The 8419-nt window shown below is 39.0% G+C and overlaps 1 pseudogene; it reads left to right on the forward strand.

The window, feature by feature from the left end:
* The first annotated feature begins 2647 nt into the window (after positions 1-2647).
* On the forward strand, positions 2648-7722 carry LOC103012636 (tyrosine-protein phosphatase non-receptor type 2-like; annotated as a pseudogene).
* Positions 7723-8419: the final 697 nt, after the last annotated feature.

Below are 8419 nucleotides of genomic sequence, written 5' to 3' on the forward strand. Positions count from 1 at the left end.
ATTCTCTAAACTGTATTTTCTCAAATGTCTCCAGCAGAACTAGGGGTCATAGGATATTAACAAGCATTATGTAAAAAAAAAGCACGAAAGAGGCCTCAATGGCAGGGGTCTGCAAAGAGCTAAAAATTGAGTGGTGGCATCTTTCTGTACGGCCCTTGAGCTAAGAATGGCTTTTGAATTTTTAAAGTATCGTACCAAAAAAAAAATAAAGAAACTTGACTGTAGGAACACTTGGCACCTTTAATAACCTAATGTGCACCGGGGCTCTTCGAGAGGGTGAATAGCATCTCTCAATCATGAGAACACAGAATTTCTCCTCTATTATTACTATGTTTTTATAGAGTATATTATGGAACCAGTGTTCTGTAGAATATGCTCTGAGAAACACTGTTCTAAACAAATTAATTCCAATCCAAACTTGGCAATCAGTTTCCCTTGAATCTTTCAATGTGATATTTTCTTTTATCTTGGTCAGGGATGTGATTCTTTCTCCTGACTCCGTGGATTCAGTCCATTCTTCCAGGCTTTCTGGTCAAGTCTTCTCTTTCCCATCCTCTACCTACCATTGCCTACATCAGTCACAGTCTTTTCTTTTCCAAACTCTTAGAGCACGTAGTGTTTGTTCAGTAAAACCAAGACATTCTGAAGCTCCAAGGAAACGAAGGGTTCCAGAAAACAATAGTATTTTCTGGCTATCTGAGGGGTTACCATTTTTGGCATGAAAACATTATTTAAGCTAATTCTTTTGGACAGCAAACCATACTGAATAATTCTTTAATTGAACATAATTTAACTTTATTTTCATGACATGGTGCAGAGTGAAGATCATTTGATGGAAAGATGAGAAAAGTTGTGTTTCCAGCTGAGTTCCACCACTAATGAGATGAGAGGCCTGAAAAGTCACTTTTCCTCCCTGGCCTCTGAGAAAATGGGGTTATTGGCTTAGATGTTCTTCAAGGTTCCTCCGAGGTCTAACATTCCATGATGTTCTGGTATTGCAGAGTTCCAGTAAAGGGAAAGAGATGAGGCAAGTACACTCAAGTTTCTATTAGATTTATATCTGATGATTTCTTACTAGCCACACAAATCAGTTACTATTGCTAAATCATGTTTACCATACAGATTTTAAAAAACATTCTAATTGATACTTAATTCTTGGTGAGCAAAATTCAAATTTTTGCACAGCAACAGATCAGAAGTCAAAGATTTTCTTAATACTATTAAGTGGATTTTCTTCTTCATGAGTTGAGTCTGGCAAGGCTTTGATCATGGACCTTGACAGAATGTTGGTATTTTTATGCCTTTTAGAAAGCCCCAGCTGTCTGAGACACTCTGTCCCTGTGGTCTCACAAATCTGACTTGATCACTCTTAATTTATTTCTCAGATAAAGCTATTGAGTGTGGGAGAGTTGCTTTTTCCTTTACAGGAAGGTCACCAACTTCAATTTTGTGGATTTCTATTTATTAGTTGATGCCACTGGCATGCAAACTTTGGCTAGGCTGTCACTCTGCTTCCAAATCCTTCCATCATCTCTGACTTTCCAGTGAATTCCCATCAGAGACTGTCCCGACAGTTCTGTTTTCTCCTCAAGCTTCACCCCGTCCCATCCTTCTCAGCCCAGCAAGAGGCTGTACTTTTCTTCTCCATCTCAAAGCTCTTAAAGTACACAGTGATTTTCCTTTCCTCATTCATTCATTCAGTCATTCATTCAAAATCTCCTGAATGTTCAATCAGTATGAATTGGGCATAGGCCTTCCCCCTTGAGGTAATTCCACTCTGGTGGGGGGTTAGGAGGAATAATAACACTGACAAATGTGTATCTTACAAGTCTTTGAACACCAGAGGAGAAGCATTTACTTTTCTTGAATGGAAGAATCAGGAAAGTTCCCCAGAGAAAGTGATCTGTGAGTCGTGTCTGAGAGGGCGAGTGAGAGTTCAATAGGAGACAACTGGGTGACCAGCACTCCAGGTGGAGGGAACAATGTGTACAAGACCATGAAGGCATGAGATAGCATGACATGATCATAGACAGAGTGAGAGAGGGCCTAGAATGCAGGACATGTTGGGGCCGTGTTGGGAGAGGAGCTGGAAAAGCTGGTAGGGGCTCCATCATCTGGGGGGAAGAAGTGTCTTCCCTCATCTGTGCTCCTGGCACCACTCCCTTCTCCAGCATCTTGCTTCTGAATTCTCCTTTTCTTTGGTATCTTATCTTTCAGCTCACAGAGAGGTGCAAATCTTATCTTTCTTACAAACACACACACACACACACACACACACACACACCAACTTCACCCCACTCTGCTTTAAGCTTGCATCTCATAGTCCTTGTACCTAGTTTCAAGTTCTTGAGAGAGCAGGTTGTCTCACTTTCTTTACTTATTCACCTCTCATTCTCTCTACCTCATCGCAGTCTGGCTTAAGAAAAAATAAGAAGTGTGCTTGGGCACATCATCCAATCCTAAAGCTTTAAATCTAAAACCTATGAGTCAAATATTTTCCTTCACCCCACTGTGAATTTTAAGGAATGCCATTTTATTTTCTTCCTTATTTATTTGCAGCTACTGTAGGCTCAGTTCCTCTCTGAATGTGTTTTAATTTACTTAAAACAAGTCTATCCTCTTTCCCCTGCATAATTATGTAAAGCCAATGGCTCCTTTAATTCCAAGGCCACGGTGTTCCCCTGTTGATGCAAAGGCTGAAACAGGGATCCGTCTTCTGGGGAGGGTGGCCGGGCCGTGGCGGGGTGGCCAGATCACGGCAGCCCGAGCATCCCCTCAGAGCTTCCTGGAAGGAGCTTGGAAATTCTCAGTGAGTCCCATGACTATCCTCAGAGTGGTCAAGTTTCCAGAAAACAGAAATCGACACATATACAGAGATGTAAGCCCATATGATCACAGTCGTGTTAAACTGCAAAATGCTGAAAATGATTTATTAATGCCAGCTTAGTTGACATAGAAGAGGAGCAGAGGAGTTACATCTTAACAGAGTATCCACTTCTTAATACAGGTTGTCATTTCTGGCTCATGGTTTGGCAGCAAAAGACCAAAGCACTTGTCATACTAAACCGAAGTGTGGAGAAAGAATTAGTTAAATGTGCACAGTACTGGCCAACAAAAGGCGAAGGAGAGATGCTACTTGAGGAAACGGGACTCAGTGTGAAGTTCCTGTCAGAAGACATGAAGTCCTATTACACAGTCCATCTGCTGCAGTTAGGAACTACCAGTAGTGGTGAAGCCAGAACAGTATCTCAGAAGCAAGAAGAACTGCAATCCTGCAGGCTGTGGAACAAAAGCCACATTCACAAAAAGATAGACAAGATGAAAAGGCAGAGGGCTATGTATAAGATGAAGGAACAAGATAAAACCCAAGAAAAACAACTAAATGAAGTGGAGATAGGCAACCTTCCAGAAAGAGAATTCAGAATAATGATAGTGAAGATGATCCAGGACCTCGGAAAAAGAATGGAGGCAAAGATCGAGAAGATGCAAGAAATGATTAACAAAGACCTAGAAGAATTAAAGAACAAACAAACAGAGATGAATAATATAATAACTGAAATGAAAACTACACTAGAAGGAATCAATAGCAGAATAATTGAGGCAGAAGAACGGATAAGTGACCTGGAAGACAGAATGGTGGAATTCACTGCTGTGGAACAGAATAAAGAAAAAAGAATGAAAAGAAATGAAGACAGCCTAAGAGACCTCTGGGACAACATTAAACACAACAACATTTGCATTATAGGGGTCCCAGAAGGAGAAGAGAGAGAGAAAGGACCCGAGAAAATATTTGAAGAGATTATACTCAAAAACTTCCCTAACATGGGAAAGGAAACAGCCACCCAAGTTCAGGAAATGCAGAGAGTCCCATACAGGAAAAACTCAAGGAGAAACACACCGAGACACATAGTAATCAAGTTGGCAAAAATTAAAGACAAAGAAAAATTATTGAAAGCAGCAAGGAGAAAACGACAAATAACATACAAGGGAACTCCCAAGGTTAACAGCTCCCAAGGTTAACAGCTGCTTTCTCAGCAGAAACTCTACAAGCCAGAAGGAAGTGGCATGATATACTTAAAGTGATGAAAGGGAAGAACCTACAACCAAGATTACTCTACCCAGCAAGGATCTCATTCAGATTCGATGGAGAAATCAAAAGCTTTACAGACAAGCAAAAGCTAAGAGAACACAGCACCACCAAACCAGCTCTACAACAAATGCTAAAGGAACTTCTCTAAGTGGGAAACACAAGAGAAGAAAAGGATCTACAGAAACAAACCCAAAACAATTAAGAAAATGGTAACAGGAACATACATATTGATAATTACCTTAAACGTGAATGGATTAAATGCTCCAACCAAAAGACACAGGCTTGCTGAATGGATACAAAAACAAGACCCATATATATGCTGTCTACAAGAGACCCACTTCAGACCTAGGGACATATACAGATGGAAAGTGAGGGGATGGAAAAAGATATTCCATGCAAATGGAAATCAAAAGAAAGCTGGAGTAGCAATACTCATATCAGATAAAATAGACTTTAAAATAAAGACTGTTACAAGAGACAAGGAAGGACATTACATAATGATCAAGGCATCAATCCAAGAAGAAGATATAACAATTATAAATATATATGCACCCAACATAGGAGCACCTCAATACATAAGGCAACTGCTAACAGCTCTAAAAGAGGAAATCGACAGTAACACAAAAATAGTGGGGGACTTTAACACCTCACTTACACCAATGGATAGATCATCCAAAATGAAAATAAATAAGGAAACAGAAGCTTTAAATGACACAATAGACCAGATAGATTTAATTGATATTTATAGGACATTCCATCCAAAAACAGCAGATTACGCTTTCTTCTCAAGTGCGCATGAAACATTCTCCAGGATAGATCACATCTTGGGTCACAACTCAAGCTTCAATAAGTTTAAGAAAATTGAAATCATATCAAGCATCTTTTCTGACCACAACACTATGAGATTAGAAATGAATTACAGGGAAAAAAAAGTGAAAAACACAAACACATGGAGGCTAAAAAATACGTTACTAAATAACCAAGAGATCACTGAAGAAATCAAAGAGGAAATCAAAAAATACCTAGAGACAATGAAAACACGACGATCCAAAACCTATGGGATGCAGCAAAAGCATTTCTAAGAGGGAAGTTTATAACTATACAAGCCTACTTCAGGAAACAAGAAAAGTCTCAAATAAACAATCTAACCTTACACCTAAAGGAACTAGAGAAAGAAGAACAAACAAAACCCAAAATTAGCAGAAGGAAGGAAATCATAAAGATCAGAGCAGAAATAAATGAAATAGAAACAAAGAAAGCAATAGCAAAGATCAATAAAACTAAAAGCTGGTTCTTTGAGAAGATAAACAAAATTGATAAACCATTAGCCAGACTCATCAAGAAAAAGAGGGAGAGGACTCAAATCAATAAAATTAAAAATGAAAAAGGGGAAGTTACAACAGACACCGCAGAAATACAAAGCATCCTAAGAGACTACTACAAGCAACTCTAGGCCAATAAAATGGACAACCTGGAAGAAATGGACAAATTCTTAGAAAGTTATAACCTTCCAAGACTGAACCAGGAAGAAATAGAAAATATGAGCAGACCAATCACAAATAATGAAATTGAAACTGTGATTAAAAATCTTCCAACAAAGTCCAGGACCAGATGGCTTCACAGGTGCATTCTATCAAACATTTAGAGAAGAGCTAACACCCATTCTTCTCAAACTCTTCCAAAAAATTGCAGAGGAAGGAACACTCTCAAACTCATTCTATGAGGCCACCATAACCCTGATACCAAAACCAGACAAAGATATTACAAGAAAAGAAAATTACAGACTAATACCACTGATGAATATAGATGTAAAAATCCTCAACAAAATACTAGCAAACAGAATCCAAAAACACATTAAAATGATCATACACCATGATCAAGTGGGAGTTATCCCAGGGATGCAAGGATTCTTCAATATACACAAATCAATCAATGTGATACACCATATTAACAAATTGAAGAATAAAAACTTCAAAGTTTTTGCACAGCAAAGGAAACCATAAATAAGACGAAAAGACAACCCTCAGAATGGGAGAAAATATTTGCAAATGAATCAACGGACAAAGGATTAATCTCCAAAATATATAAACAGCTCATGCAGCTCAATATTAAAAAGACAAACAACCCATTCCAAAAATGGGCAGAAGACCTAAATAGACATTTCTCCAAAGAGGACATACAGATGGCCAAGAAGCACATGAAAAAAAGCTGCTCAGCATCACTAATTATTAGAGAAATGCAAATCAAAACTACAATGAGGTATCACCTCACCCCAGTTAGAATGGGCATCATCAGAAAATCTACAAACAATAAATGCTGGAGAGGGTGTGGAGAAAAGGGAACCTTCTTGCACTGTTGGTGGGAATGTAAATTGATACAGCCACTATGGAGAACAATGTGGAGTTTCCTTAAAAAACTAAAAATAGAATTACCATATGACCCAGCAATCCCACTACTGGGCATATACCCTGAGAAAACCATGATTCAAAAAGACACATGCACCCCAATGTTCAATGCAGCACTGTTTACAATAGCCGGGTCATGGAAGCAACCTAAATGCCCATTGACAGACGAATGGTTAAAGAAGGTGTGGTACATATATACGATGGAATATCACTCAGCCATAAAAAGGAACGAAATTGGGACATTTGTAGAGATGTAGATGGATCTAGAGACTGTCATACAGAGTGAAGTAAGTCAGAAAGAGAAAAACAAATATCGTATATTAACGCACATATGTGGAACCTAGAGAAATGGTACAGATGAACCAGTTTGCAGGGCAGAAATTGAGACACAGACATAGAGAACAAATGTATGGACACCAAGGCGGGAAAGCAGCGGGGGGTGGTGGTGATGGTGTGATGAATTGGGAGATTGGGATTGACATGTATACACTGATGTGTATAAAACTGATGACTAATAAGAACCTGCTGTATAAAAAAATATATTAAAAAAAAAATAAATTACAGAACAGTATCTCACTTTCATTATACTACCTGGTCAGATTTCAGAGTCCCTGAATCACCAGCTTCATTTCTCAATTTGTTATTTAAAGTGCGAGAATCTGGCTCCTTGAATCCTGAACACGGGCCTGCGGTGATCCACTGTAGTGCCGGCTTCGGGCAGTCAGGCACCTTTTCTCTGGTGGACACTTGTCTTGTTCTGATGGAAAAAGGAGAAAATATTAACATTAAACAACTGTTACTGAGTATGAGAAAATGCTGAATGGGGCTGATTCAGACACCAGATCAACTCAGATTTTCATACATGACTATAAGAGAAGGAGCAAAGTTTCTAAAGGGAGATTCAAGTGTACAGAAGCGGTGGAAAAAACTTTCTAACGAAGACGTTATGTCCTGTTTTTGATCAGTCACCATCCAAAATAATGAGTGAAAAATACAATGGCAACAGGATAGGCCTAGAAGAAGAAAAACTGACAGTTGACAGATATACAGGACTGTCCTCTAAAATGCAAGATACTCTGGAGGAAAACAGTGAGAGTGCTCTGCGCAAGCGCCTTCTGGGGGACAGGAAAGGGCACAGCTCAGAAGGTGTAGCAGATGAAGCAGAGGCTGAACGAGACCGAACGAGAAAAGGAAAAGGCGGTTTTATTGGCAACCTATTCTCACTAAGATGGGGTTTGTGTCAGTCATTTTGGTTGGTGCTTTTGTTGGCTGGACACTTTTCTCAGCAACATGCCCTATAAATAATGAATTTTGCCCCGCAAGTTTCGGCACTGGTAGCTGACAGTGTTGTGTGAATCACGGGGGTTTTCGTCTGTTAGCAAATTCCTCAGACCCCAGAAGGTGCGGTTGACTAGACACCCACAGAGAAGTGGGGTGTCCAGTCCCGCCAGCACCCCAGGGCGCTGCTCACACTGTACCCACTCCCTCAAATCAAGACTTGAAAACTTCTTAAGAACTGGTACATTTTCAGCTGTATTCATACATGTTAAGTGTAATATTTCACCTGACCAGACTGAGAAGTCCTTTACCACAAGGATTTGTTTTTGGAGGCCGTCTGGATTTTAACCTGCACTTGATATAAGCAATAAATATTGTGGTTTTATCGACATTATTACTGAAAAGAAAATGACCTTTAAGTAATGCGTGTAATGTATAATGTACTGTTGATGTGGGTATCAACATTGTATATTCTTAACCATTTCAGGGCAAATATATTTTATTAGTACCTATTTAATCTTACTTTTGTAGTTAAATGTACTTTTTAAAAGCTCAATTTGAAAAAAATCTGTTACCATAAAACAATAATAAACTGTATGTTGATTCAAAAAAAAAAAAAGGTAATCCAGCTTCCTTTATCCTCAAT

The sequence above is a fragment of the Balaenoptera acutorostrata genome, chromosome 9 (genome assembly GCF_949987535.1).
Source record: "Balaenoptera acutorostrata chromosome 9, mBalAcu1.1, whole genome shotgun sequence".
Lineage (NCBI taxonomy): Eukaryota > Metazoa > Chordata > Mammalia > Artiodactyla > Balaenopteridae > Balaenoptera > Balaenoptera acutorostrata.